General features: G+C 38.7%; 1 protein-coding gene across 1 annotated transcript in view; it reads right to left on the reverse strand.

The window, feature by feature from the left end:
- ADGRG6 (adhesion G protein-coupled receptor G6) overlaps window positions 1-18,294 on the reverse strand; it is a 115,424-nt gene that overhangs the window by 71,537 nt on the left and 25,593 nt on the right.

Below are 18,294 nucleotides of genomic sequence, written 5' to 3' on the forward strand. Positions count from 1 at the left end.
TGGTCTGATGCTGACTGGTGGCTATTCCAGCAGTTCTGTGCCATGCTATTGTTTCCAGTGGAATGTCCCTGGAACGCAGCAGCACAAGAGATGGGTTGAAGAGCGGCAGAAGCAGCAGCTCGGCAGAGCTCTCGAAGGTTAGTCATCAGCATTTCTGGCAAATGCTCTCCACATCACCCAGAAGGGTAGCAGTGAGCTACTGGCTTTTGAATCAACAGCAAATTACTGCACTCTTCCCATGCTGACTCAGCTCCATTGACATATTTGTGGCAGTCAGGCTCTAAGACATTTTAATCCTATTCTTCATACTCCTTTGCTCACCTGCTGTGCTTATCCACGGGAATTTCAGGCCCAGTTAGTCCCCAGGGTTGCGTTTCTTGTTTGGTTTACATTTGCTCATTTATCATATATTTACTTAGTGTATTATATGATATAATTACTGTGAACTGCCTGCTGCTAAAATCTGTAACAGTTTGCCAAAGCAGCACTGAACAAACTAGGTGGGAACTGAATATCGCCAATAGATAACCAAAGAAACTAACCGGCACACTTATGCTGAATTACTTTGCAAACATTTCATTAGGCCACAATCCTGCGTCAAGTACTACAAATATGAAAAAAATAGAACAATGTGAACATGCATTATTAGCTGCCCAAGCTAAAAGCAACCAAAAAAGTTGTCAAGTGTAAACTGCATATGGAGCAGCTATAAAATAGGAATAAATGCAACAAACTTCTCCAAAGAGCCCTTGATGTTTCTTCCTACCGCTTAGGTCCTGATACTGTTCAGTCACATTCAAATGGTGTTTGGCCTAAGCAAATGGACCCTGACTCTGTGAAGTGGCATGGCATCTGCAGGGAGAATTGTGAGGTGTATTGTATAGTTTTTATAATTTTTATTTGCAAATCATGAATCCGTACGGCCCCAAAGAGGTAAAGAGACTATTAATTAATTGGGCTCTCAGAGCCAAATACAGGCTGGTTACATTAGACAAGATCAGTGGGATACTTATTTGTTCAAATGAGAAAAAAAGATTGTCTGAAAGATGTGCAGGTAGCTTTGGGAAGAAGTGGCGCTCATGACATTGGAAAACTTGATCTGTGTAGTACAAACAGGAGCCTCTCCACTCTTAATTTCTCTGCAAATCTTTATAGTCAGAGGACTATGCTCACCTGCCCTGAAACCCTGCTGTTCCATTTATTAACCAGAGAGGGAATATTTACTTATTAGTATGGTGACTCTAAATCCTGCAGTGGTACAAACAGACCGACGGCTTTGTCCAGTGGATTTTGCACAGATAGGTATCAGTTTTCAGAGAACCACCCTAGATTGAGAGGAGGAGGAACAGGAAAAGCATGCTCTAAGCCACAAGCCACTGTGGTCTCCTAGTCCAGGAGTCCAGGGTGAGTGAGCCTCTACAGGGCAGAGCAGCTGTAAGACGGCTCTGGCTGGAGCTGCCTCCAGCTGGAAGGCTCAGTCATGCACACTCCTGCCTTCATTATTGCTAGGATGGGAGCTACAGGGGCTGAGGATTTGGCAGCACGTTGCACCCACTCTGCTACTCATTCCTGCCAGAGAAATAAATGACTCAAGAGCTATCTGGGCAATTGAGAGCTTTCCCTGTGCACCCAGATGGACCTGAAGCCAGGGACTATGCTGTGAAGTGATGTAAATACATACAGGAACATGAGTGTTAATGTACACTCATTCAGCCTTGGACCCCTAAAGTAAGTCTTAAGGGCATTATAAAACATTGCTGAAGCAGAAAAAATATGCCACTTGTCAGTAAAAGTGTATCTCTCAAATTGCTAGAATATTACATGCAACCTGAGACTGGAAAAGTCAGATTTGTCCATCAGAAAGAACACAGACTTTCTTAAGAGAAGCCTGCCTTTATTAATTCTATTGACCACCATCAGCCAAAACAGGACTCAGCTCTTCTATTTATCACTCTCTTGAGTATTTATCATTGTTTCTAAGCTGTGTAAAAAAACCTGTCAGCACATGTAACAAAAATACTTTTATCCCTGCTGTCTGTCACTGTAAATACTAAAACATAAATGTTATTTATGTTATTGGTTTTTTTCCTCATTGAATCTTTTCACTAACATATTCTCATTTTATTATATCCATATTGTTTTGTTGGTTTTACAGAACTAACGCAAAAAACCAGCCCCTAAATTTAGGTAGGAAAATAAGTGCTCAAAACTTTACATACACAGAAGAAACAGATTTGGTGAGCAAAATAGTTTACTTTTTTGAAGTGGGTTGGCTCCATTTTGGCATAGTAGCTATTCTGTCCATGCCTGCAATTTGAAGGAGAAATATCCTGTTTTCATGCAAATGTCCACAGTAGTAGGTAAAAAGAAAAGAAAACAAACAACAAAACTATATATAAACAGAATGGTTTTGAATGGAACTTATTGCACAGCTTCTCATGAGACAGTTATTTTTCTATAAACACTACCTATTTTACTCATTAAAGAGAAAAATTGCTGTGGCAACCTTAGGCTGTCAGCCAAAGCTGACGGATGTTTTGCAATCCCATTGGCCCAAAGCAGTTCTGAACTGTGGATACTGAATACTTGTTGCAATACACACCACAAACATTTCTACAAGCAATCTGAGATATTTTATTGATTTTAATGGGAACAAATTTAGGTATGATATTCTTGGTCAGGAACCCCACATAGGCAGAATCTGCCTGTCAAGTATTTTTTATCACCCTAGACCACAGGAAATTCACTCTCTAAATATATTTTAGCCAATAAAAGCCTTCATCTTTGCTCCCCCTTTTTTCTTCCCCAAACCAAAATGAACACCCTCCCTATATAGTGAAATCAAACACTTAAATTTCAACATTTCCTAAACCGAAAGTTTCACTGGGCAATTCATGTCTCCATCGTGAGAATACCTTGGAGTATGGTTTTAATTTCACAATCACTTTTTTTTTCTGCAGGACTCATACTTCCTATAATAAAAGAATAATTAAGTATTTAATATGACACTTCAACACTATACTAAAAAGGAAAATTAATAAATTCCTCTGGAGTATGTTAGAGCTTTTACCAAAGTTATCTAAGCGATTCACAAATGTTAATTGACTTCAGAAGGGGAATTGACTATAGGGGAAATGGCTTTTTCCCTCCTATCATGCCCATTTTATAAGGACAAAGTTAGGCATGGAGATAATGGGCAAAAATGGCAAAAGTTTCCATGCATTTTGGGTTCCTAATCTAAGAAATCAGAGTACTGATTTTCCTTAACTACTTAGCATTTGTACAGGCTTTTATATGTCCAAAGCACACTATCAATGACTTTAAACTGCAGCTGGGAGAGCAGTCTGCCAATCTGGCCCACTGTAGAAAATCCAAAAATGAGTACTTAGTGGCCAATGGAAAATTTTGGTCAAAGCAATTTGGCCATCTTTAATAGGAACTTATCGGTAAAGGCAGGGATAGAAGCCCGTTCTCATGGCTGCCAATTTTCCTAACCATGAGACCATCCCTCTCTTCTATGAGTCTCCTGCCTATTTCACATATATACCTTTTAATTTCTATGAAGAGGAAAGTACCCTATACTAGTCTTTCCTATACCGTGCTGAGTCATCTGAAGACTGTCCTAAAATTAAGGGGCTAAGGGAAACAGTATGTGACTCATTAAAGATTGCACCATATAAACAGATACACGCACACGCAAACCTCATATCCTATGAAACAAAATTAATCGCCCAGCTTGTCCTGTCTACTGATTTTGTCTCTTTAGAGCCCCAGCACACAATTCCACCATTTAAACTCAAGAAGACACCTATAGGTACTGAGATACACAATTTGAAAGTAACTTTCACAAGCCATTTGTGGGCAGCTGAAGCCACAGTCAGACCCAGAGCTACCATGCTAAACTGCAGATTTAGGAAGGAAACATTCTGTATATAACCTCATCCCATATGTTCGTACTTCTCTTTTTTTGATTTCTTCTTACATGACTAACACATTCCAGCACTTGCCTCCAGAATCTGTGCTAATATTCATATTTTCCTCTAGCTCCTCACACTTCTCTACTTCTCTCCATTGTCATCATTTTCCCCCCAAACCTCATCTTTTGCCCTATTATACTCTGCACTTCTTTCTCAGGCATGAGTTTTGACTTCTACCTCTCCACCTGCTTTCATTTCTGCACTTACCCAACCTTGGAGAAATGCTGGACAACAAATTTTGTTTGGCCAAGAATTTTTTTAAAAGAGCACAAGCAATCCAGCTTGGGACACTGCCTATTTCAGCCCTAAAGACTTAATCAAGGTTAGGTCAAAAGAAAACAGTGTCTCTGGGGAAAAATGTCTGCACTTGCAATTCGTGCATTATCCAGTTTGTTTTCACACTATGTTACACCTTGCATTGGGTTTTTCTTTTTCCAGCTGTAGCATGCAGCTAGCCTTCTGTACAGCATTTTCCACCTGACAGACGTGTAAATGACTACATATACGTAGGCAGTGGCACGGGATACCAGTGATAGCCACTGTGGGTTGAATTAACACTACTGGTATTTTTTTAAAATCCATTAAAAGGCTCCCTCAATAAAAGTAAGAGAACGTTGCTGGATTTAATTTTGGCATGAAAATTAACTCCACTTCTCCCTGTAGAGGACACAACTTTCATATGAAAATATCCTGAAATAAATCTATGTAGCTCTGGGATTGAATTTTCAGAAAACAAAACAAAACAGTTTATGTTAACTCTAGTCTTATTCAAGTGAACAATAAAAACCTCCCTGCCTGTCAGAATTAGGCCAATCCTAAACCACAGAAAATCTTAGCTACGGTACCTAGCACTTTAGACAAAAAAAAGCAGTACAGAATTAATTACAATTTGCTTTCATGTAGACATCTGAGAACCTTTAAGCACTTTACATACATTTGAAAAGGTAGCACTTACAAGGGTGGTCACTTTGAACTAAGTAAGAGAGAAGCACAGGGAGGTGACATCAGCAGGCACTTGCAAGTGTGTGGCAAAGCCCAAAATAGAACTGAAACCTTACAATCGTTTACTGTGACAGCATGAAAAAACACCTATTTGGATGGACATTAGGCAAGAAAAAGTCTTGCTTTATAATAAGCAATTAATTGTTGGGGTTTTTTTTCCTGTTTCAAGGGTGCCATAACAGAGATATGGCCAAACATTAGGTTAAATGTATTTATGACTCCAAATAGATGGGTGAATGAGGTCAGCAATGGGCACACCTGCAGACAAGCAAGAGGAAGGGCCAAACCACCAAGATGTGGGTGGGCTGGAATAGCTACAGAACAAACAAACCCGTGTTATTCCAACGAGACACAAACATTAAACCCAGAACAGCTATCACATGGCAAAGGCTTCAACAGTAGCTTATCTTCGCTTTAAAAAGAAAATCATTTTGGACGTAAAGGGGATCTGCAAATCTACAGAAATCCCTATATGCAAAATGTGAATATATTAATTGCAAAGAAGTGTCATGTCATTCACTCTGGACATAAAGTAATGCTCTGCTTACTCATAAGTTAGTTATAAGACCTATACAAATTTTTATGCAAAACATGAAGCATAGCACTATTCTGGAGCCTCTGCACACCAAACCATGTTGTCTGCTCTCTGCACAACCCACAATTTGATCGAGTTCTGTCTGAGAAAGTGCAAATGAGGAGGTGTGGCACGTTTATTTTTGCTTCTTTATTTACTTTCCAAATTGTAGAAGCTGTTTGATCTCCCAAAAAGATCCTTATTTTGCTACAGTATGCTGGCCCTGATAAAAATTACTATACACAACATATAATTTAAGTTAGCATGCATTGTAATCCTCAAATTAAACAGACAATCCTAATTCTAACTATTTAAACATCCAGATTTAAAAAAAAAAAAAGGGACTAAAATAAAGGACAAAAACAACAAAAAAGGATTATCTCTGCAATAAATAGAAGGGAAGTAAGACTCTCATCCTGATGCGTATAAAAGTTTGTCCCTGCACATACGAAGTTACAGGGCTGAGGTCTACTGGTTGGAAATGTGACTGTGATTGTCTATAAATGTAAACGTCCCCTGATCTGTAATGATAATATGGAACCATTTCTGCTTCAGCATTTCTACAGTGTGCACAGCCCTAAATTCACAAAAATCTTGAGCAAATCCTAAAATCTCACAGATATGATTTGGATTTAAGCATGAACTTAAAATTCAGCAACTGCTTCAAGTCCTTTCCTGCACAATGATGCCTTTGAGTCTTGTATTTGAAGCTTTACAGTCCCGTCTTCAGCCTTGCAGCCCCCTCAAGGCAGAACGGGAAGGCATGACTCCATAACTGCTGCCGTATGAAAACAACAGCGGAGGCATTGCACGGACCCGAGCAGTGGGGAAGGCTGTGCTATCCTCTCTAGTTCTGATCATTTTTTTTTCCTTTTAAGGAAAGGAGTAATAACTGGACCAACATATGCAAACACCCATTCAGGGAGAGAGATCCACTCTCAGACACCCAGGTTGCATATGAAAAGCTGGTTACCACATGATTAAGTAATTAATATGAAGCATTTTACACATGGCCTAACGTCCACACAGCAATCCACGCTCTTCCTTCCTTTCCTTGCCAACCCACTGGGCATATTCTAGATTCCCAAGATGCTGGCTGAATTTGGGGGAAGCAAGAGGTTGATCTTCCAACTGTCACAGAAATAGTTCCTTCCAATCTTTGAATTTCCTTCCCAAATTACTTTCTGCCTAAAGACCAGGAAAGGCAAGGTTTAATTCTAATTCAGTGATGAACTTTCTAAAAATGTCACCATGTCAAAGTCTCTTATTCCCTGCCCTCCCCACTTAAAAACAGAAGCATTATTCCTCTGGGTAGGGTTCAAACCCATCCCATCACCCTTTGTTAGTAGGACGTTACATTAACTTCCAGCCCTGCAAAGGCATCAGTAGCAGGCTTTCACGCTGGACAACTTGTGTGTGGAGAAATATATTTCAGCTCACTTCTGGGGGGGTTTTAAATTTCTCCAAACACTGAACAGTTAAACTGCTGGTCACTAAAATACCTGGCAGTGTAGTGCAGGTCATCAAAAAATGAAACCCAGTGCAATTTAAATAATTCTCTAAAACTTTCCTAAAATACTTGTTTATATTAATAGGTGTAGAATATATAGAACCCCCAACAGGATAAACATTACCAGTTTTTATGTGAAACCACCTGCATAGACTCATCAGTAAGATAACCAGCATAATTCAGAAAATAAAAATCTTGTAAGCTTTATATGAGTGAAACTTTATCATATTTAAAGCTGCAACACATAATCAAATGCATTTGGCACAGCATTAGTATAGTAGATGTAATTAGGAAGAATCTTTCATCTCTGTGTTATTCTTAGTTTGCAAATGTGATTTTTTTTTGTTGATTTGTAACATAACACTATTTTAAGCACTATTAAAAACTCAGTCCAGACTCTCATTCTGCATCATTCCCATTGCATCATCTGCATAGTACTCCTTGTACCCAGCAAGAATTTAAAGCCTCCATATTCCTGACTGGAAATAGCACATAACCCTGGCAGAGCCTTTTATAATTCAATGAAAGACAAGATTGTGCTCTCACAAAATAATTCAACAATTGGGTTTTGGCCACTGAAGCCAGGAGACAAAGAGAGTACTATGCCCTGGCCAGTCATATCAGCTTGCCTCGCATCTTCTTTCGCTGATGCATTATGTCCTGCAGCATATGCTTTAAATGGCTGAACCGGTTGGTGCACCTAAGAATAATGAAATGGTAGAAAAAAGTCTCCTCACAGGCTAATATAGAGACATATATGAAAGTGTGACTGTTGTCTGTGAAGTCACTTATTGTTCCTGCTTCCTGTTGGTCTAACCCTTATTGCTTATCAGATTATTAACAAATTAAATTTTTCATCACATGGAGTTAGAACTGGTTATTTTCTCTCTTTTGTAAGACAAGAACAAGGCACTTCATTAATGAAATTATATGTGGCAAATTGAAAACTGATAAAAGACAATATTTTCTCTTAGGTTACAATGTCAGCCTGTGGAACTCTGACCTGAAAAGTATCAAAGCAGGGAACATAAAATTCAGAAAGCCAAAAGACGTTTTTCCAAGTATCTAATAAGACCTCTGAATCCCTCCAGATATATAATAATTGATAAGAAGAGACATAACTGTAAGGAATCGTAAACATCATGGCTTATGCTTGAAAATAATCTCAATCAACTGATCAGGAACAGTATTAATAGCTCCACCTTGATGGCAGGCACGATCCCAGGCTCCGGGACTCGACTGCCCGTATGGCCGCAGCGTGAGGCTGACCCTGGCACTGCTCGGGCCAGCCCAGCCAGCTCTTACCCAAACCCTTCCTGGGCACGGCTCAGCAGCCAGCACAGGCCGGGGACCATTCCCAGTATGCAACCTGAATACAGCTACCCTAGTTTTTATAACTGCGTGCATTTGGGACGTGGCACGAGCTGGCCTCCAAGGCAGAGAACAGCCCTGGGCACGTCTCATTCACTGGAATAGAAGTGGCCAGTGCATGTGTGGTAAAGCGAAAGCAGCCATGCGAGGCAGAGCACGAGGCCGTATCTTGTGTATCTTACGTAGGAGCCAATAGAGCAGTTCTCGCTAGTTTTGGTGGTTCAAACACCACACGTAAATGCGGGAGAAACAGGTGATAGTACATCCTGTTTCTAACATGACAATCAAAATTATCTTTCAGGATACACTTGAGGTCAGTAACAGTAATAATGTACCAAAACAATCAGGAAGAGCAAAGCTTAATTTTCAAATCTGAGGTTAAGATTAGAAAAGCAGAAGTGAGAACAGTAAACTACTGACTCAGGAAGCATTTACCATGAACGCAGGCAGCAACCAGCTACTACTAAACCCAGTAGCAGACTCTTCCCTAAAACCAAGACAGCAGAAGCTGATCTGCATTTCCTCATGACACAACTGTATAACATGGTCCTCCGCTGAGAGAGATTTTGTTATTTTCTCATAAATAAATGTATAAACCACAGCATGATTCTTAATCCTTTTCGTTAAGCGACATAGATGGACTGGAACTTTACACTGATTTAGGGTGCACCATTCACACACAGGCTGTTGAGACTTTGGACAGGACATTTCAGGGAACTGACCTCTTGACTTCTCAAGACTAGCATCTTAACCAGTCCTCAAACGGAGTCATCCAAGTATTGACATTATCAGCATTTGTTATATGCCTGATCTCCAAAATGTTATGATAGCCCTGGGAAGATCAGAGCTGATGCTCTTCTCTCTCTCCGAGTGGGAGGCTAGCACAATACAGAAACCATTAGAAATTCAGTGTGTTTCCAGATATTCCATACCGCTCCCAGGCCCCATTTTATGCTGGAATTCAGTAGGTATTTATTTCTATTGGGTTATCATTGCCACTAAAAGCTCTGACCCCTCTTGATCGCTCTAGCACAAATATCCTACCTCCTGACAGCAACCAACTTTATCACAGCAGTGACTCCAGCAGGTTTTGATTGATCTGGGAAATTGAGGGAACCAGCTACAATAGAAGAAAATACGTTCAGAGCCAGGGTGGGGGCCCTGCACTGCCTGTTTCCCCTTAGTTATTTGGTTTTGTGCCAATGAAAATGGAAGTGGAAACAAACACACTGACTGGGTAAATCTGCCCTGACCCACATGAGTAGAGTTCACACTGTAGACAAAGTTATGGATTTCCCCCAGAGGGAGGGGGTAATGTGAAAATCCTGTGTTACACCCATTGTAACTTAAGAATATTTTCATTGGCATTCCTGTGATAATCTTATAAAAATAACAGAATTGACTCGCTAGTTTTGGCCCGAGTTGGCTTTTTTTTTCCACAAAGTAGCAGAAGTTTGGGACAAAGAGTGGCATTGACAGTTCAGTTTAGATATGCTGGTCAAAAAAGCATTAACTAGTAAGTATACAGGCTAGTACAACAAGCACATAAGCTAACACACATGTCAGTAATGAGAAGATTATGTTAGAGAAGGGATAGGGTGGGAATAGGTGAGTTTTTTTGTGAGGTTGCTGCATGTAACATAATGGTTTCAAACTGAGATCTACATATCACGCTCCATCACAAATCATGCTGAGATTTACAAGAGGAATAGTCATCAAGAATGTCGTATTTTTGTCCACTCCAGCAAGAAGTTCTGGCTGCTGGCTCCTAGCTGTTCAGTTGCTGCATTGTTACAAAGAGGATCACATCCTCAGCTGGAGTAAATCCATGAGCACAGTTAGCTTCAACACAACTATACCAGGCTACAAGCTGAAGAGCTGTATGGCTAAATAATTTCTTGGGTATCATTCGTGCAAGCAAGCGTCATGCTTGCCTGGGAAGCTGTTCAAAAAATGAGTGGGAAAACAGCTGACAATCTTTTAGTGAGGTGTGGTTTGTACGAATTTGAGATCCCACCAAACCACACAGATACTGATTAAAATAATGTTGTATCTGGGTACAGGTCATGTTCTTAGTAAAACTCAGTCATACAGATGCATACAAGAAATACATTTCCTCTACATATACATTGGACACAGACTAAAGAAATTGTTAGGATGAAATTTCTGGGTAACAGAATATTTTGTGCAGTGAAAGTAGAAAATACTGCCTCTTCACTGCATGCTTTACCCTACAAATCCAACACACACCCAATATCCAAAGCAGTTTCCATTTGACCCATGATGCATTCAACATCTTTTATTGCTTATAAGAGGACAGTTCAATTGCAGAGTTTTCTTTCCCAGGCTGCAATGTTGGAATGCCTTTTCTGGCTGCTACTATCAGTATTCTGAATAAGCATCATTCTTAACTCTTATGAAGGCCTCTAGAAAACACAAGGTAGGGGGGTTACTGTACAGCTAGTCAGTCAGTGATATTTTTCAAGCTTTGTGTGTTTATAGGCCAAATCTTGGATCTAGAAGTTTTTTTTAGAAATTTTTAGCTATCCCAGAAAATCTGCTATTAATGACGTGGATCTCTTGCAGCAGAGGTTGAAACTATGGTTTGCTGGTGTTTAACAAGACACAGAAATTATGCACAATTACTTTACCCTGGAATTCACTATTATAATACAATAACAAGGCATTCTAGACATACTGGGAAACACCGACTCAAAACCGATTTCATACAGAGCCTTTGAATCTCTTTTAGGGTTTTATTGCCTGTCCTTTCTACTAGTTTTCAAAGTATCTATTTCAATATGATTTGGGCTACTTATATTTTAGTACTTCAGTATTTTCTGTGTCCTTTCAGTAAGCTATTAAAAAATAGATGCTGTCAATAATATATCTGTCTCATCTGATCTGCAAGAAGGAGCAATCTAAGTCAAAATACTTGTGATTTTTTAACATCACAAAATAATAAAGAGTTTTTCTATTACACACAGAAATACTGTCTTCTACCCCATCATAGAAAATTAGTCATGCGTTCACCTTCCAAAGACAATAACATATTCAGTGTTAACACTTATTATTCAATCAGTTCTGCCCAGAGCAAACTGAAAAGATGTTCTGAATAATGATACCAGGTATTTTCTTGTACACAATTAATGGAGGGGTCAGGAGACTGGAAAGGGGTTAGAGCCTCTTTGCTAATTGAAGCTTTCACCCCTCATACTTCATTTAGGGACTTGCTGGAAACAGTTAAGCTACACAAGTAAAAGTGAGATCAGAAATTACTTCTTAATAGTTTGCATTGCTAAGAACAGAATAATGCTATGTACAATACGGCGAACTAATATGTATTGCGGGGGGGAAGTGTGTACATTTTTGACATTCAGTGTTACTCTGACATCTCTAATGCTGTTTTTTGCTCCATATTCTCAAACAAGCCATTCATTATAATTTTGAATTTCAGTGACACAGCATCTAGAACTGCTTTCTTATCGTGGTGTTTCTATCAGATGTAAAGATGGAAGGGAATGGCATACCTAGCTCAAAACAGTAATTCCTTCACTGCTGTATTACTAATTTCCACCCCTGCTTTGTTGGTGTATTTCTCCTTTACATAACAGTAGAAAAGAAAACATTATGAATGTAAACAGTAGAAAAGAAAACATTATGAATGTAGACAGCAAAGTCTTGTATTAAAGAGTCAAGTGTCTCCTTACTGCTTCCATTAAGCTTACAATGACTGATCTTTGTGTGACTACACCTGAACCCTTTATTTTTGTCAGTCTGGGCTATGTGATTTATTTTTCTAACCTCCATCCAGTTCTCCAACTGCTCTAGCCACTGAACTCCCACTGCAATCAATTAAGAAGTCTCCCTACACATTCCACTGCTTTTTCCAACTCTATCAGCTTTTTCTACCAGTGAGAGAAAAATATTCCACGGATGAATGGACTTCAAAGTTAGGAATTTGATTCCGATCAAACTACATGTATTTAACTCCTTGAGGATGGACAGTGTGTGCCCCACTTCTCTTTTGGCATCTTGCTTCTTTAGTGAAAGCAAGAAAACAAATTCACAATGATTAAATCAGAAATAAATAACTGATCTAACTGTGTCTTTTTTGTCAACTATGACCGCTTAACACATAAAAACTAAAAATATTCTCTCTTTAGCAAGGAAACTATGATAAGTTTGATTAAGTTTGGCTTGCAAACCTCTCTGTTAGGTTTCAAAATGCTTTATGTCTTGTTTTTAGTATTTGTCTACTCTACATCTTAATGCGCAGGTTTCCAGATATTGATGTGATGTTTTTTAACATGTCTGCTACAAAGCTGAACTGGCCTCTGTGTTCAAAACATGTATAGCATTTAATTATGCAATACTGGACAGCTTCAATCTCAGATACCAGGAGAAATCCGTTCTTCATTGAGAGAGGAATTCTGAAAATAGACTTACAACTTCTTGCTTCCCCAAATCAAAATCAGCAAGTTATTCAGCTTATTATAAGAGTAAGAATGCTTTCTTAGTCTTAGCAGAACTTGCTTCATGTGAAGGAACTTATTTTCTGTGATGGTTCTGCAGTCATCAGCATTATTTGGAAACAAGATCTAAACCACTTGCCACTTAACAGAAACTGCAGAGTTTTACAATTGACTTGCTCCGTAATTTCTGAAACCAAACCAAGCCAATCAACCAAAGGAAACCTCTTTCATGAATCTGTTATTTACATATAAAGCAGACAGGAAAAAGGTATTTTGTTAGCTCTGGAGACACAGTTTAAGGAGGTTTTAAAAGATTAGGAAGTATAATGACAGGTGCACAGTGTTCCTTGAAATGAGACGGAAGTGAGTACGAGACAGAACTTTATGGCATCACCCTTCTATAAAACTAAATGGACAAACTGTTCTTTCTTAATAATGACTATACACTAACATTTACAACCAAGTATTGTACCTTTACTTGACCTTTAACACATTGTACTGCATTAATTGCCTCAACTATTTAATTAATGACAGCCAAGCCCCGGGTTGCTCCCACATTCCTTCTGTCTGAGGTTATTTTTTGAAATATTTTCCTGAAATATTAAGCTCTGCAGTTGTTTTGTATTCAACAAAGCTTTGAAGTTCAAGCAAGCCAACATGTGTCATCATCTCAAAACTTAACATCCTCACCTTGTAATTTTTCAGCTAATGTTTCTAGCAAAACCCATGCTCAGAGAACACCAGTGACCGCGGTGCTCTCCTCCTTAACACTGTTTCCAACACCATCTGTAACTACATTTCAACTGTTCTCAAGGAAAGCCTATTTCAAAGCCACAGTGAAAAAGATATCTTCTTATTTAGAGCTGGAGTCCATTTATCAATTTTCTCTGTCTTTGCACCTGAAATATGAACTAATAACAATACGGAAGTTAACTGTTTAAGATCTGCCATCAGTATTGAATATCTAGACAGAATATCTGGACCCCTCTGAGAATGAAACCCCAGTTTGACTGCAAGTTTACTATTGTTGAAATTTTCAAAGCCTCAAAGACTGAATCCTTCAAGATACTAAGTCCTGGGCCTTCCAGTGATGGAGCCTGACTGACATCTAAAATAAAATGGGCTTCATAAAAAGAGCACATATAGAAGAGACACTAATCAAACTCTAATATTGAACACCTGACTCTGAAGTTCCAAGAGTGCTTACAATTCCCACTGCTTTAACATTACTTACCTTTTATTATAGTTTTTAATCACAATTACTCTGATTCTGCAAATACTCAAAATCCTAAAGTTTGTGATACTGTAACTTTTGAGGTAGCATTTGAACAAGCAATGGTGCAAGCCCATAAACATACCAGCATGGAGAGTATAAGCATACTTCTCAAAAAAAGGGAGGGGATTTTGCCTCCTGAATGTAGATTTACTTTGCAGCAACAGTCAATAACAAGAGTTAGAAGGAACCAGTTAAAAGTCAGTATATTTTTACCCATGACTACAGGTTTGCGATTATGCTGAGTTAACTGCAAAGTTTGGAGGGAGAAGTCGAGAAAAATATCTCAGTGTTATGGCACAGAATGATTAACAGAAATGCAATTTGCCATGTGTGACAATTAATAAAAAAGCAGCAAAATATAAAGCATATGCCAATTGCTATGGCACATGCCATTATGACACCAGTATGACCCTTCACAATGCACTAAGTAGAGCAGCAAGGTATTTAAACCTACCTCATACAATAAGTGGAATAAAGCATGGTTCTTGAGGTTCTTTTTTTTTTTTTCACCTAACTTCTTCACATATGCTGTGTAAACTATTAAACTGCAAACTGTAAACTTGCGTTCATGTATGAACTCATTGATGACTTATCTCAGCTCTTTTAGGACTTATCTCAATGAACATTTCCCTGCATTGAAAATTCACTTCAGGGGCTAATGAAGCATATCAGTAAAGTGTTCAAAAGCAGTCTGAGGAGACTGGTGGGAATAGTGTCTTCTCTCCCACATCTGCATCCTATCATCCTGTCAAGTACAAAGTTAGGTGAACTCTATTCACTGTTGTCCACCCAGATGTTCTACATATTTTACCGGAAGTCCAGATAAACACTTAAAAACAGGAATTCAGGGTAATAAATTTCAAGTTTTGAAGAAGTAGTTATGTTTAAACATATTAAACAAATAATATACATAAATTATATTTAATTCTCTTTATTTTAGCTTGAGATTATATGCTTACTAGAAGCTTTTCTCCTTTCATGGTCCTTGGCCAGACCATCCAGTTTTAGGCTTCATCCAAAACTCAAAATTTTAACTCAAAGAAATGTTCTCACTGTTTGCAGTGGGATTTGGATCCAACCCTATAGTTTTTTCATCAAACATGAAAAACTGTAGTTGACAATAAGGGAACCTCAGAGGGTGATCTGAGGGCTGGTCATGTACAGTTTCTGAAACAGAAACAAATGACCTACTTTACTATCTTACCACACAAAGTTCAACATCTATCTGAACGCAGAAAGTAATAAAAACCATAAGATAATGAAGCAGATCACAGAACATTTCCGGAGGGAAAGAAAAACATAAATGCAAGGCCTAATCTGGGCAATATGTTACCTTCATAGAGGTAGTGCCAGAAAAGGCAAGAAGTGGCCTAAAAACATAGAACTAACTGTTGTTTGGTGAGTCCTAGCTGTAACACAGAGTCATGACAGGAAAGCTACAGACACAGAAAATAAGGTAAGGCACACCATAACACCACTTTGCTTGCTAAATGATCATATCATTGTACTTACACAAGGGTGGAACAGAAAAAGGCAGACAAAGCCTGGTGAAAAAACAGTGAGGGCTATATCTGACTCTCCCTTTCTCCTAATAGTATCTCCTTCTGAATATGATATACTGTATCCTGAGAGCAAGGATATTCCAAAACATCCATCAGGCCACCCTATGGGTAGGAATTAGGAAGAGGCATATTAATTCTGCAACGTATAGGTTGGAACCTGCTATATAGACCTGCTAAAACACAGCTCAGCATACTTAATAAGTTGGTAAGTGTTCCTTGCCATGCCACGGTGAGATTTTTTTAGTGGGCATATTTCACTCATGAAAGCAAGAGAAGAATGAGTCATGAACGATTTCATAACAGCTCTGCAGAAATTAGTCCAAAACCACGGCTGTGGGAGAACTAAGCTGTACAGGCTGTCAGAGCACTGAGGAACAAGGAGAAAGAGTCCAAAACCATCATTAAGAAGCACAGAGTAAAGAGGATAGAGTCTGTGTAAACAGGAAATAAAGGAAGTCTTGCATTTCACCCTGAAAACAGTGTCTAATTGCAATGGATAAGAAAAATTAAACAATTCCTTTCACACTACCTACCTGCATAACCAAGTAGTCATTCTATTCTGCATGCTGTCATGTCGACCTAAATCTACCTTGCTACAGTCCTCTGACAGCATTATTTCTTCAACACAAGTCAGTGACTAAGCCTAGAACTATGGCAGACTCCCGTGGCAGGAATGGCAGAATTTTTAGGCAGATCATCTGAGTTTTATTTTGGTTTATGACAGATCCACTTGGTCAAGAGATCAGTCAATAAAACTTAGTGACTTCATGTTTTCTTTCTTCTAGATTTTTCTATCAAGGACTCTCAGCTAGTAGCTCAATTAAGATACTGTCAATATAAACAGCTCCTTAGTTAGGGAAAGTATTCCTTCTTATTCTAATTACTCCAGTTGACCCTAGTGCCAAGGTCTGCAAAACAGCTGCTGCCCAAGAGTTAAAGAAGTATTGTACCTACTTACTTAAAAGAGACGGGCTATTCCAGATCTCCTAGTTCTTATGAAATTAAACTTACTAAATCTATTTTAGTAGCTGTATGGCTGCCACTAGCACCAATCGTTGCAAGTTTTTCAGTGAAAGTTACTGAGCTGTGTGTGCAAACCAACAGGGAAGTCTTCAGTATCGTTGAGGATAGCTTCAGTATAGCTCTCCCTCAGGATGCACAGAAAAGTCGAGAAATCTTTTAATACCTGCAGGTATTAAATCTAATATGAACCTAATACCTGGTCAGCCGATCCCGACGTGCTAATTTGAGGTAGCAAAAAAGTAACTGGAAGATTAAAAACATCATAGCTGCTAACCTGACCTCCTGACAGGAAGTAGCATAGGAATAACTAGACAGGAAATCTTATTTCCAAAAAAGGAAAAATTAAGATATCTCCTTCAAAAAAATATTCTGCAAAATAATATCAAATAAGTCACTTCAAAATAATCAAAACATTTCAGTATTATTGCCTTTTAAAATTTTAGAAAAACTTTTTAAAATATTGAAGCTAATTCAAAACAATGACTCAAAATTTTGCTTTGAATTTTCAAAACAGTATTTTTTCTCCATCATCAAAACATTTCAGCTAGAATTTTTATCCTGTCACTTTTCTTCAAAATTGATATACTTTTCAGTTTCAACAAAAAGAGTATATTTGGAGGAAAAAAAACCCCAGTCTGATTTAATAACAACTCCATTCCTCATCCAAACAGCTTTCCAGGAATTCTGATATTTTCTTTCCTCTTTGTAGTTTTCTTAAGTGTTACTGTGCAGTAAACTCTGCAGTGAGACAGAGTGCTGGAGATCCATCTGTAGTCCGAAAAGTCTTCAGGTGTGCTAGACAGCTCTCCTGTGACTTTCATGACTGCAGTGGTTTCTCCATCCAGGCACTTCCCATCCCCTCCTGTATTCAGTCTCAAGACTACTCAGCCAGAACAGCCAAAACAAGCTCTGACAGTATATAGTGCTAAGAACAATTAATGCGTTTTATAGCATGTGATAACTGAGTCATTATGATCAGGCTGCAACAACTACAAGAAGGAAAATGCTTACAATAGCTCAGATGGTAACTACTTGCATATTTTCTTTAGTTGGGTCTGGATCAGTTATGAAAATGGCTTGATGGTCTGCCTAGCACACAGTTGGGCAAAATGCCTTCCTTCCAGATGAGGAATGCCTACAATGCTGAACAGACCTGTTCAGGTACCCACTCATATCTATGCAATGTCATGGAAACAAAAGGTTGATGTAATCCTGATCTAAACGGCCACATCTTCCAGTACTGAATCACATGCTGCACTACATGGTAGTAATGGTGGCAGGCTAAACACTTTTTTGGCTCATCTGGTAAATCTGCTCCAGCCTGAACTCTAAACTTAACTAAAATGAAGTGCCAGCAGCAACTTTAAGCAGCTTTTAGTTATGGAAATGGCAGAGGGTTGTTTGTAAGTAATCAGGCAACTCCTAGATTGATCACTAGGTATAACTTGCAAACATTTGCCAGAAGCGTCTTCTTTCATTTATGACTAGACAGACAATTGCACCTTTCCAAACTTCTTGGCTGTT

This window comes from Gymnogyps californianus, chromosome 3, assembly GCF_018139145.2.
Source record: "Gymnogyps californianus isolate 813 chromosome 3, ASM1813914v2, whole genome shotgun sequence".
Lineage (NCBI taxonomy): Eukaryota > Metazoa > Chordata > Aves > Accipitriformes > Cathartidae > Gymnogyps > Gymnogyps californianus.